We start from the raw sequence: 13,065 nt of genomic DNA, 5'->3' as shown, positions 1-13,065 counted from the left end.
TAGTTGGGGAACACAAATTTGCAAAGCCAACATGCAAGGAAAGCCACCAAATAACTCTCAGCTCTAAGTGACTCCTTCAAGCCAAGCTCAATAAAAGGGGAATTCTCCTCATCGGTTCGTGGTAGGAAGCCCGCGTTAATATTTCTAGAAGGATTATGATTCAACTTCGGCCTTGTTGTTCGATTCCTTGATGACTTTTACGGAGGCTTGGCATACCTACTCGGACCTCGAAACCAAAAATCCACCCAATCACAAATGGAGACCTTGTGGACATCATCCTTCATGAGTTTGTAGAACACCGAGAACAGGTGTAGACAACTTCTTGGGAGGAAAGGTTTTCCTTGATCATCCGTTTGTGTCAACACCTTAGATGAGGGGATAACTTCGTCGTAGAAGGAACCATGCACCGGAAGGCCTTCAATTGCTCGCATGTCCCACAAAGAGATAGAGAGTTCACCAATAGAGGTAGAAATTGTATTGGTAGGTGGACGCCAAAGCTCACAAAAGGCGCGGAGGACATTCTCATTGTAGTCATATGTGAACAACGAAGCAAAGATGGTGTCGTAGACCTTGATGCCATCTTGAGTCAACTTGTTGCGGGCAAGAACATCTTCTACCCACTCCCAATATTAGACGTATCTTCACCAAAGCCGGATGGAGGAACACTCCAAGTGGCGAGACGTCCATCGTGATCACGATGAGGAAGACTAGCAGACACGACCTTCTGATGGGTGGAGGACTTCAAAAGTAGGACCTTCATATTGGTTGCTTTGCCCGAAAATCTGTCCAATGCATCCTTCTTCTCTCTAGTCGACCATTCTACAAGATCAAGGGAGGCTTCAAGCGGCTTTCTAGCAAGCGGGAAAGCACCTATCACCGGAGGATGAACTTTTAAAGCGAGAACTTGAGTGTGTGGATTCTGCTTGTCACTAATAATCTTAAGATGTAGATATAGTGTATCGTGGTCGATAAAATGCATCCTTGCTGATGGAATTCACTATCCTATGTGCTACTCTGAGAGTCTGCGAAAAGAAAAGGGAAGAATATATGAAAACCAACAAAACTGAAAGGGGCAGCATGTCACAATATATTACCTAAATTTGAGAAAATATCTGGGAAGATATCGGGACATTCTAATTATTATTTTTATCTATGTCGTAGCTTTAGAATTCTAGTTTCTGTAGCCATGAACCGCTCGTGATTTCGATGCTCCTATACCAAAATATAATTTTTTTATTGAAGACGCGCAAAGCTAAAATGTCGAGCACGACATAACTTGGACCAAGTTTAGGAAGATCACCTGGGATAATTGTCGCACCTCCATTTTACCGCGCCCGCGGGGCGCGTGGGGAGTTTTCTCCAATTGAAGGACAGTCGAAACGGAATTTATTTAATTATTTCAGAGTCGCCACCTGAGAATTTTAAGGCGTCCCAAGTCACCAATTTTAATCCCTGAATCGAGGAGAATATGACTCTGTTTATTATTCTGCGAACCAGAAATCCTGAGTAAGGAATTCTGTTAATCCGGAAGAAGGTGTTAGGCATTTCCGAATTCCGTGGTTCCAGCACGGTCGCTTAACTGTTTTTATTATTGGCTTTATTATCTTGATTTTACTAAATACGTTTTTATTGCATGATTTTACTACCCCTTTTTACTTATTGTTTACAATTATATGGACGAATTACGCGTACGTATATTCGTATTATATACTTTTTATAATTACCGGGGATCATGCCACGCGTACGTGTACACAATAAAATTGTCCCTGTTATAGTTTTTATAAAAAATATATGTTCGAAATTTAAAATAAAATCAGGAACATCATCACCCTTTTTATTTAAATAATGAACTGCACATCTCGGGTTTTATGAAATAAATTTAATGTTTTTCAAAGAAATTCGTTTTTTTATTAAATATTCACTCGAAATTGCGCGTACGCATAATCCGAATTTTTGCTTTTTTTAAAAAAAAAAAATATAATCAGGGTGCGCGAACGCATCCCTGATTGCGCAAAATCTTTGTTAGTAATATTATGGACTTTCCCCAAATTGTTTATTATATCATGAGAAATATCCATTTAAGATACCCTTGAACTCTTGAAAAGAATTCACAATTTATTAAATGTTGCCCGTCGATTATAATTCCCGCGTATAAATTATATTTATCCAGACTATTCAAATTCAAAGAAAAGAATAAAAATATGATTAACACTATTTTCGGCAAATACAACATTATATATCTACCAAAGAATGAATTGCATATGAAACTTAAAAAACAAATGATTCATAAAGGGAAGAAATATTTTCCAAGAATTTATTTTTATTTAGTGCAAATTCTATTTTTTACTTAGCATTGATTTAAAGTGTTGCAATCTGTGCATGTACATCTCAACTTATTCTCATATACTCGTTTTTAATCTAATAGGCGAAATTATTTTAATTAATTATGCTTATGATTGAGTTGGGATAGATATATATATATAATCAAACCAATTTGATTCTCAATCTATATGAATTATTACTAAGCATTATCTTTCACATTGTATAAGTTCCTAGGTCCTTTATTATTAGGAAAGAGAACAAATCTTTCTGTTGACTTAATAAAAAGATATTGTATACAATATTACTCATCATATTTGACATTGTGAACATAGCGGATTATACTAACGCGTCTTTCAACTATTGATTATAACACAACCAAGGTTGTGCCAAAAGATAGCAAATTGCAACCAACATCATCTAGCTTTAAACAACAACTAACTTACTAACAAAATAAACCAATAGCGTATTTTTCCTTGATATTTCCATATTATACTATACCTAGCTAACAATACCATAAAGTGTAAATAAAAGCCAACTTTCTGCCATGCTTCCTATTTACACAACTCAAAGATAACTAAACTAATGAAATTTTGACATGGATAACATTATTACAAAGTTTTATATGAATTTCAAAATACGACAATTAACTTGTAGCCATCGAGTCGAACTCACTACTGGTTAACCAACATGAAACCAAAGCTGAAATTTTTAACTAAAGAACTTAAATGAATAGAAGATAGTATTACAATTCAAACTTTATTTATTTGTCATATTGAATCTCTTTCCAACATAGAATTTAAGAGATATGTACTTGAAAATGAAGGTAGAAGAAGTAAATTTTCAGCAGTTGCAGCAGTAACAAAATACTGGCAGAATATCAGTATTTCCACAGATTTGAGCAATAACAAAACCCGAGAAACCCAGATTCACAAGAGTAAAGCTTCTTAAAGAACTTTAGATTTTAAAACCAAATAGTATCAGTACACAGACCCGGACAGATTCCAAAAAGACTAACAAAGTCAGATTCCTAAATCAGATTTCTTCTCCTTTCAAAAATCAGATTTTTCTTCTTAAAATCTTTCTGTTTTAAAATCTGCCTCTAGCAGATTTTTCTCTTTCAAAATGTCCCCTCAAAAAATCTCTCTTATCAGATTTTTCTCTTTCAAAAATCTGCCTGAAAGCTCTTTTTTTTTCCTTGTTTTTCTTTCTGAAAGAGCTCCCTTAAATCAGTCACAATCCCCCTCTATTTATACAAGGTTGTCCTCTACCCTCCTAGTGCTGCCAGGGCCCTTTTCTCCTTTTAAAAAAATCAGAAAAGTTCCATTAAAACTACTTTTGAATACTTTAAATCCTATTGAGTGCTATTATCCTGTTTTTCAGCAGCCCATTATCCCTTGTTCCCCATTAGTATCTTAAATTATAGCCATTAACATTCCACTTTCAGTCCACTATTCTATCACATTATTTCAATCCCAATAGTACCCCCTGAAATCCTAATGTTATTACTGAAAAATCTGAACCTACTGCAAAACAGATTCTATAATCTGTATAAACTTAATTATCCTTCTGATTTACAGCTATAACCAATCTTATGAACCTCCTAACACCATTGTATTTGACCAACTTTTTGTAAAATTGAATTCAAACTTAACATTACAACAATATTACACTGAGTTCAGCATAATAATTCAAACTGAACTTTAAATTTGAACAAAAATCAAACAAATACAGGAGCATTGTCAATATACTGACAATGCCCTGAAACTCACTGATTCAGAAATCAACATATACACAACATTCATTTTGATAGACTCATTGAAATGTAATCAAAGGTGATTTAATTGACGAGTATTAATTAAACTGATTATCTACAACAATTGTCAACAAGCAGTCTATAGAAACAGATTATTTCAATCAGTATTAAACGAGAATTCATAATATAACTAATCGACGAACTTAATCGAGTCGATTACACATATTGTAAATAATCATACCAACAGAAACAATTCACTTATTATATCATATAGATGGGTAGGAGACAGAATATAAATAAAAGATGTGAAAATTACACAGTCTAATGAAACAAACACAAAACACACGTAGAATACAAAAAAAGAAAATAAGAAAAAATACCTCTGAATCTTTAAATTTACAGACTCGGACTCATCTTGGATTCGGACTTTGTTTGAAATCAAACAGACCTTAGTCGAAGTATTTTCCACTGAAAATACTTCGACTAAGGTCGATTAAACCTCAATCTTTATTCAATTTGGACAGAATCCATAAGTTTGGTATTTCTAGGGTTCCTGAAGGTTCGATTTGGGACTTAACCATTTCTGGTCAGATTCGAGGGGGACCAAATACAAAACACGGGTGAGGGTAGCCTAGGGGTCATTTGGTGTCAGTTTAGAACAGATCTGAGTTTGTTCTTGTTTGGTCCGAACCTTCAAAAGAAGATTCGAAGAGTTCTGAGGGGATTCGAACCAAACAAACTTCAGATCCATAACGAGGCATGCTAGGGGATACTATGGTGTTATTTTGGAAGCCATTGGAAAGGTTTGAGTTTTCAGATCCACCTTCGATTTAGTATTCGAAGAGTTGGGGTCTGATTCGAAGGAAACTAAGGTCAGATTTGTGTAGAGGATGTTCAGGGGGTTCTAGGGTGTTAGTTTGGTGACCGGCGGTGTTGATACCGCCGGGTTTCAGGCGGTGGGATTCTAGGGCGGCTAGGGTTAGGGGTTTGGTTTGGGAACGATGATGAACAGTGAGAGGAGGAGGGGTGTTAAGTTAGGGGCCGGGGTAGAGGTTTGGTCCTTATATAGGGGTGGGGTGGATTGATCTCATCCGTTGGATCAATTAAGATACACGGTTGAGATCAATCCACTTAACCAAACGTTGTCGTTTGGTCTAAGTTCAGGAAAGGGGTCAACCCGGGGTTGAAACGGATCGGGTCTGGGTGAGTTTTTAAGACCGTGGGATCAAGATAGACGAACGGTTCAGATCTAGTTGCCCTAAACGTCGTCGTTTCATTTATGCAGGGGCTGAATTGGACCGTTTGATTGCAATGAATCAACGGCCCAGATTAAAAATCCAGAAGCGACGTCGTTTGAGTCCCGTATGGGACTGGTTGACATGGACCGGGTCCTTTGCGTGATTGGGCCTGATTTTTGTTTTAAAAAAAATCTTTGGCCCAGGTCCGTTTTTTTATCATTTCCCATTCTTTTATTTTCTAATTATTGTTAAATTCCTAAAAATTATAAAAATAAAATTACCCTTACAAAGATAAATTACCAATTAATACATAAACAACACATTAATCACACATTGAAATATTAAAACTAGAACAGACACATATTTTTGTGATTTTATTTTTTGAATCAATTATTAAATGCATAATCAAATCCTAGATATGCATGCAACATATATTTTTATTTTTATTTTCATTTTGTTATGACAAAGTAAACATTTACGGATATAAGACAAATATTTAACAAACATCACGCAAATTCAAAAATTGCACAGTAAAAGAAATTTAATTTATTTTTTTGATTTATTTTGGAGTAGTTTTTCGTAAGGCAAAAATCACGTGCTCACAGCTGCCCCTCTTTGTGCAGAAACTCGAAGAGTTTTCGTGCAAAGATAAAGTGAGCGGATACGAGTGATTTTTGCCCGTTCAAATACTCTGTGGGAAGCATTTTTTGAAAGATTTGACCGAACCTCTACTTCAAAGGTTTCCTACATATCCTTGGCTATAAAGGAATCAGGTCAATGTAGTTCGGGAAGTTTTGGGTAGCTGGGACTACCGTGGGACTGTGATGTTACTGCTGCTTCGTGCTGTTTTTACTGCTTGCTAACCTCCTTATTACACCTTACTTCAAAGGAAATACAAAAAAGCTAAACTAGACTATGGTACATGAATTATAAAATCTTATCTAGATCATGCCCTTGCGTTTCTTGTTGTCTTGATATCTTGGTGACTCTTAGGCATTTGACTTATTTCGTTTTCCTTTTCATTGCGTCCCGTATTTTTTCATCTGTTTGGGACTCTTGTTGTTTCTTGCTGGGGATTTTGTTAGATTCCTCTGCTTTATTGATTCTAAGTGTGATCCTTTTTCATATGAGCGGGCTTTTGATTTCAACACTTCAATTACATTCCCTCGTTCTCCAGGTGGGTGCCTTGACTGCTTCTTTTCTTTCTTCATCCTCGTTCTCCAGGTGGACACCTGACTTCTTTTTAACTTCTTCATCCTCATTCTCCAGGTGGACGCCTGACTTCTTTTTAACTTCTTCATCCTCATTCTCCAGGTGGACGCCTGACTTCTTTAATTCTTATCCTCGTTCTCCAGGTGGACGCCTGACTTCTTCAATTCTCCATCCTCATTCTTCCAGGTGGACGCCTGATTTCTTCAATTCTTCATCCTCATTCTCCAGGTGGACGCCTGACTTCTTTAATTCTTATCCTCGTTCTCCAGGTGGACGCCTGACTTCTTTAATTCTTATCCTCGTTCTCCAGGTGGACGCCTGACTTCTTTAATTCTTATCCTCATTCTCCAGGTGGATGCCTGATTTCTTCTTTTCTCATCCTCATTCCCCAGGTGGACGCCTGACTTCTTTAATTCTTCATCCTCATTCTCCAGGTGGACGCCTGACTTCTTTAATTCTCATCCTCATTCTCCAGGTGGACGCCTGACTTCTTTTTTCTCATCCTCATTCTCCAGGTGGACGCCTGACTTCTTTAATTCTCATCCTCATTCTCCAGGTGGACGCCTGACTTCTTCAATTCTCCATCCTCATTCTCCAGGTGGACGCCTGACTTCTTTAATTCTTATCCTCGTTCTCCAGGTGGACGCCCGACTTCTTTAATTCTTATCCTCGTTCTCCAGGTGGACGCCTGATTTCTTTTTAATTTCTTATCCTCATTCTCCAGGTGGACGCCTGACTTCTTTAATTCTCATCCTCATTCTCCAGGTGGACGTCTGACTTCTTCTTTTCTCTCATCCTCATTCTCCAAGTGGACGCCTGACTTCTTTAATTCTCATCCTCATTCTCCAGGTGGACGCCCGACTTCTTCAATTCTCATCCAGGTATTTCCTGACACAAATATTATCTTTTCCCCTGTTTTTAAATCAAAGAAAACTTCGTTAGTTTAAAGCATGGTGGTTAACTGGGGTATTCTTGCCGATGGTGAGGCTTCTCTTCGTCTCTTTTTATTGCCTTGGAATGGTTGAAAAAGACTGTTTTGTCCTTGTAATTGATCCTTGACTATAGGATTCCCCTCTGTATGTTTTCCTTCGAACCCTTTTAACTGTAATTATATGTCCCTTCTGACTTTGCTGATCCACTTTTGATTTCACTTTTCTTACACCCATATCTTTTTATCTCCCGCCTTTCATGGCCGTATTTTGCATCATGTAACCTTGAATCTTGGTAGTATACCTTGACATTCCTTCTTATTTGTTTGGAATAAAACTTATCTCAAAGCTTTAGAAAAGTAAGATTATTAGTGACGAAACACGCTGATTTCGACAATTATAGAATGAAAAGAAAAATCCAAGTTTGGATGACTGTTGGAGAAAGAATAAAAACTTATCTGATTGGAGTTACTGGCACCAATGATCAGGGTATGCATTTCGGATTAATCAACCCAGTCTTTTAATCAATCTCCTTTCAATTGTCTCATTTTTGTTTTCCCCCAAAATTTCCGTAATCCAACTTCATTTTTCATTTCACAGACCTATTGGATTGCAATATCTCAAAGAGTTTTCACCGATAAACCTTCCTCATTTGTTCATTTCTCACTTCCTTTTCGCCCTATGGTGCCTACGAAGGTTTTTACCAATAAGACTCTCTCATTTTACTTTCTCTCAACTTCTGTCGCCTTATGGTGCCCGTGTGGGTTTTCACCTATAAGACTCTCTCATTTTTTCTTTCCTTTCTTGTTTGTACCAGAGTGTTATGAACCATCTTCATTTGCTTGACTCAGCATTTTTCTAAAATTGGTCGAAAGGTCTTTTTGGTATGTGGTGGGAAATGGAAAAAAAAAAGTATTAAAAGCTAAATAGCTTTGATATGGGTTTAAAATTACAACTCTTGGAATCTTTTTTTTTTCTTATTTCCAATACAATTCTTTGCCCTAGTTTCTTGATTTGGGGTCTCTTGATGTTTCTTTTTGTGCACATTATGTATATTGTGCACCCTATGACCGAACCGTGAGGCGCCTACGTATCCTTCTTTGAGAAATCAGGTCAAACGTAGTTCACTAAATAATAGTGATTTTTTTTACCATTATTATTGTTACATCAATTTGATTTTCATCGATTCCAAGAGAGGGTAGGAACGAAACAAATATGGCTCAAAAGGGGAAGCAAAAGGGTATAGTGTTTGGATAGCAGAATAAATTGCCTTTGTCATTCCAATCTTCGAAATAATGTTAAATACAAACATTCAAAAGTTATGCGTAATATCTCTTTACCGCGTCAGAATTGATCGCCATGTCCATGCATTTGCCTTCAATATCTGTTAAGCATAGTGCACCATTCGACAATACTCTGGTCACAATGAATGGTCCTTGCCAATTCGGGGCAAATTTGCCTTTCGCCTCAACCTGATGTGGAAGAATACGTTTCAGCACATGCTTACCCACTTCAAACTTCCGTGGACGCACCTTTTTGTTGTATGCTCTTTCTATTCTTCTTTGATATAATTGACCATGACATACTGCAGCCAATCGTTTTTCATCAATCAAGTTTAACTGTTCCAGACGGGTTTTGACCCATTCATCATCATCAATCTTTGCTTCGGCGATGATCCGAAGGGAAAGAATCTCAACTTCTGCAGGAATTACTGCTTCCGTGCCATATACCAACAAATAAGGAGTTGCTCCTACTGAAGTGCGAATAGTAGTGCGGTATCCCAATAATGCAAATGGTAATTTTTCATGCCATTGTTTTGAACCTTCTACCATTTTCCGAAGTATTTTCTTTATGTTTTTGTTGGCTGCTTCTACTGCTCCATTCGCCTTGGGCCGATATGGGGTAGAGTTGCGATGTGTAATCTTAAACTGTTGACATACTTCCTTCATTAAGTTGCTGTTAAGATTAGCACCGTTATCTGTGATGATCACCTTCGGGATTCCGAATCGACATATGATATTTGAGTGGACAAAATCGACCACAGCTTTCTTGGTCACTGATTTGAATGTCTTGGCCTCAACCCATTTGGTAAAATAATCAATAGCTACCAGAATGAACCTGTGCCCATTGGATGCTGCTGGCTCAATCGGTCCAATCACATCCATGCCCCAAGCAACGAAGGGCCATGGTGCCGACATTGTGTGCAATTCGGATGGTGGAGAATGAATCAAATCTCCGTGTATTTGGCATTGATGACACTTGCGCACAAAACTGATACAATCTCGCTCCATGGTAAGCCAATAGTAACCAGCTCGGAGGATTTTCTTTGCCAACACATATCCACTCATGTGGGGTCCTCAAACTCTCGAATGTACTTCAGACATGACAGCTGTATCTTGTCTGGCATCTATGCATCTTAATAATCCAAGATCTGGTGTTCTTTTATACAAAACTCCTCCGCTTAAGAAGAATCCATTTGCCAATCGCCTAATGGTCCTCTTTTGATCTCTTGTGGCTTGTGCGGGATATATCCCCATCTTGATATACTCCTTGATGTCGTGGAACCATGGTTCACCATCAAATTCTTCTTCAACCATATTGCAATAAGCGTGCTGATCGTGGACTTGAATATGTATCGGATCTATATAAGCTTTGTCCGGATGATGCAACATTGATGCCAGGGTAGCCAATGCATCGGCAACCTCATTATGGATTCTTGGAATATGTTGGAACTCCACTGATTGAAACCGCTGACAAAGATCATGTAGACATTGTCGGTATGGTATGAGCTTCAAGTCTCGGGTTTCCCATTCTCCTTGAATTTGATGTACCAAAAGATCCGAATCTCCCATGACTAAGATTTCTCGGATACCCATGTCTGCGGCTAGCCTTAACCCCAAAATGCAAGCTTCATATTCAGCCATATTATTGGTGCAATAAAATCGCAATTGAGCCGTAACAGGATAGTGATGCCCTGTTTCAGAAATGATTACAGCTCCTATCCCGACTCCTTTCATGTTAGCGGCTCCATCAAAGAAAAGTTTCCAGCCAGGTTTTTCAATTCGCTCCACCTCATCGATATGCATTGTTTCTTCGTCAGGAAAATAGGTTTTCAACGGCTCGTATTCCTCATCGACCGGGTTTTCGGCTAAATGATCAGCCAGTGTTTGGGCTTTCATTGCAGTCCGAGTCATATAGATGATGTCAAATTCTGTGAGCAATATCTGCCACTTTGCAAGTCTTCCCGTTGGCATAGGCTTTTGAAAAATATATTTCAATGGATCCAGACGAGAAATGAGGTAAGTAGTGTAGGACGACAAATAGTGTTTCAACTTCTGAGCTACCCATGTTAGGGCGCAACATGTCTTTTCCAGATGAGTATACTTAACCTCATAGGCTGTGAATTTCTTGCTAAGGTAATAGATGGCTTGTTCTTTTCTGCCAGTGAGGTCATGTTGCCCCAATACACAACCAAATGAATTTTCCAAGACTGTCAAGTAAAGAATCAAAGGTCTTCCTGGCTCTGGCGGGACCAACACGGGTGGGTTTGACAAGTACCCTTTTATCTTATCGAACACTTCTTGACACTCATCGGTCCATTTGACCGCAACATCCTTTTTCAACAATTTGAAAATTGGCTCACAGGTTGTTGTGAGCTGAGCAATAAACCTGCTGATGAAATTTAACCTTCCCAACAAACTCATTACTTCAGTTTTGTTCCTGGGAGGTGGCAATTCTTATATGGCTTTGATTTTTGATGGGTCTAGCTCGATACCTTGTCGGCTGACTATGAATCCCAACAATTTTCCAGATGGAACTCCAAATGCGCATTTGGCAGGGTTAAGCTTGAGGTTGTACCTTCGAAGTCTTAAGAAGAACTTCCTCAAATCCCCAACGTGGTCGGCCTGATGCTTTGATTTTATGATCACATCGTCCACATATACCTCAATCTCCTTGTGTATCATATCATGAAACACTGTGGTCATCGCTCTCATGTAGGTTGCTCCGGCGTTCTTCAAACCGAATGGCATTACCCGGTAGCAATAAGTTCCCCATGGTGTGATGAATGCCGTCTTTTCTACATCTTCTTCATCCATTAGAATTTGATGATACCCAGCATAACAATCCACGAAAGATCCTATATCATGCTTGGCACAATTATCGATTAAAATATGGATATTGGGTAATGGGAAATTATCCTTCGGTCTGGCTTTGTTGAGATTGCGGTAGTCGACGCATACTCTAATTTTGCCGTCTTTCTTTGGCACAGGAACGATATTAGCTAACCAAACAGGATATCGAGTGACTCGAATGACCTTTGCTTCCAATTGTTTGGTGATTTCTTCCTTAATTCTCACACTTATATCAGGCTTGAATTTTCTCAGCCTTTGCTTGACAGGAGGCACCGTTGGATCGATGGGCAATTTGTGAACCACTAAATCAGTGCTCAGGCCCGGCATGTCATCATACGACCATGCAAAAACATCTTTGAATTCTATGAGTGCTTTAATTAACTCCTCTCGGATCTTTGGTTCCAGATGGACACTTATTTTAGTTTCTCGGATATTACTCATGTCCCCTATATTGATGTCCTCGGTATCACTCAAGTTAGGTTTGATTTTTTCCTCAAAGTGAATTAACTCTTTACTAATCTCTTCAAAAACCTCATCTTCATCATATTCTGATTTATAATCACAATATATTTCTTAAATTAATATTTCGGAACCAGATTGATTTTTAAGACTGGGCTGAGGATTCCTCATGCATGTCATATCACTAGAGCCAGCGTAAAAAGAACTATACAGGAAAAACAAAAGAAAACTATCAGGAATGATAATAAAAAGGAAACTGCTTTTTATTGGATGATGAAAGATAACAAGGTTTTGCACACTTCAAACAAACTGTAAGATAAGCTTTGGGATTACAACCCTGAAGTAACCCAAACAAACTTGAAAGAAAATCAAAATAAACTACCAAGACTCCTTTCGAATGGGGAGAGGAGTGGCTTTCCAATTATTAAGCTTTGTTTCTGTCCCAATGAATTGAACTTCTGCATTGCTACACCCTTCTCCGCTTTCCAACATATTCACATCATCGAACAATTTCTCGAATCTTTCAATTAATTCCTCCTCAGGATTGACCCGGGATTTAGGAATTATTGTTATCGGGCGATTTTTAGCACCGGTCTTGACAAAAGACTTTGATAGAGGTGGGACTGGTTTTGGAAGATCCCATGCCTTATGTTTCAGCTTTCTGGCCTTTATCACGTTATTTACGGTGGGTATGAACCCCAAACGGAATGTTCCCCAGTTCTCGGGGAGAGATACTGGTTGTATAATTCCTTGCAAAGATAAGCCCAGGCCTTTGCCGGGTATAAAACCATTCTTTAACATTTCATAAGCTATCATGACTGATGTAGAGGATATCTTTGGATTCGGAAGGTATTTCCCCTCTGGAATTTTCTCTACCGACACTGTGTCGGATACTTGGTATACCCATGGTCCCTGGTCATTTTCTGTTCCCTCGACCGGTACAATGGTACTGCTGCGAGCATTTAAACTTTCTTCCCCATGCACAACTATTTCTTGATGATCCCATTCAAACTTGACAG

Source organism: Nicotiana tabacum, chromosome 22 (genome assembly GCF_000715075.1).
Source record: "Nicotiana tabacum cultivar K326 chromosome 22, ASM71507v2, whole genome shotgun sequence".
Taxonomy (NCBI): Eukaryota; Viridiplantae; Streptophyta; class Magnoliopsida; order Solanales; family Solanaceae; genus Nicotiana; species Nicotiana tabacum.
This window is presented reverse-complemented; position numbering follows the sequence as displayed.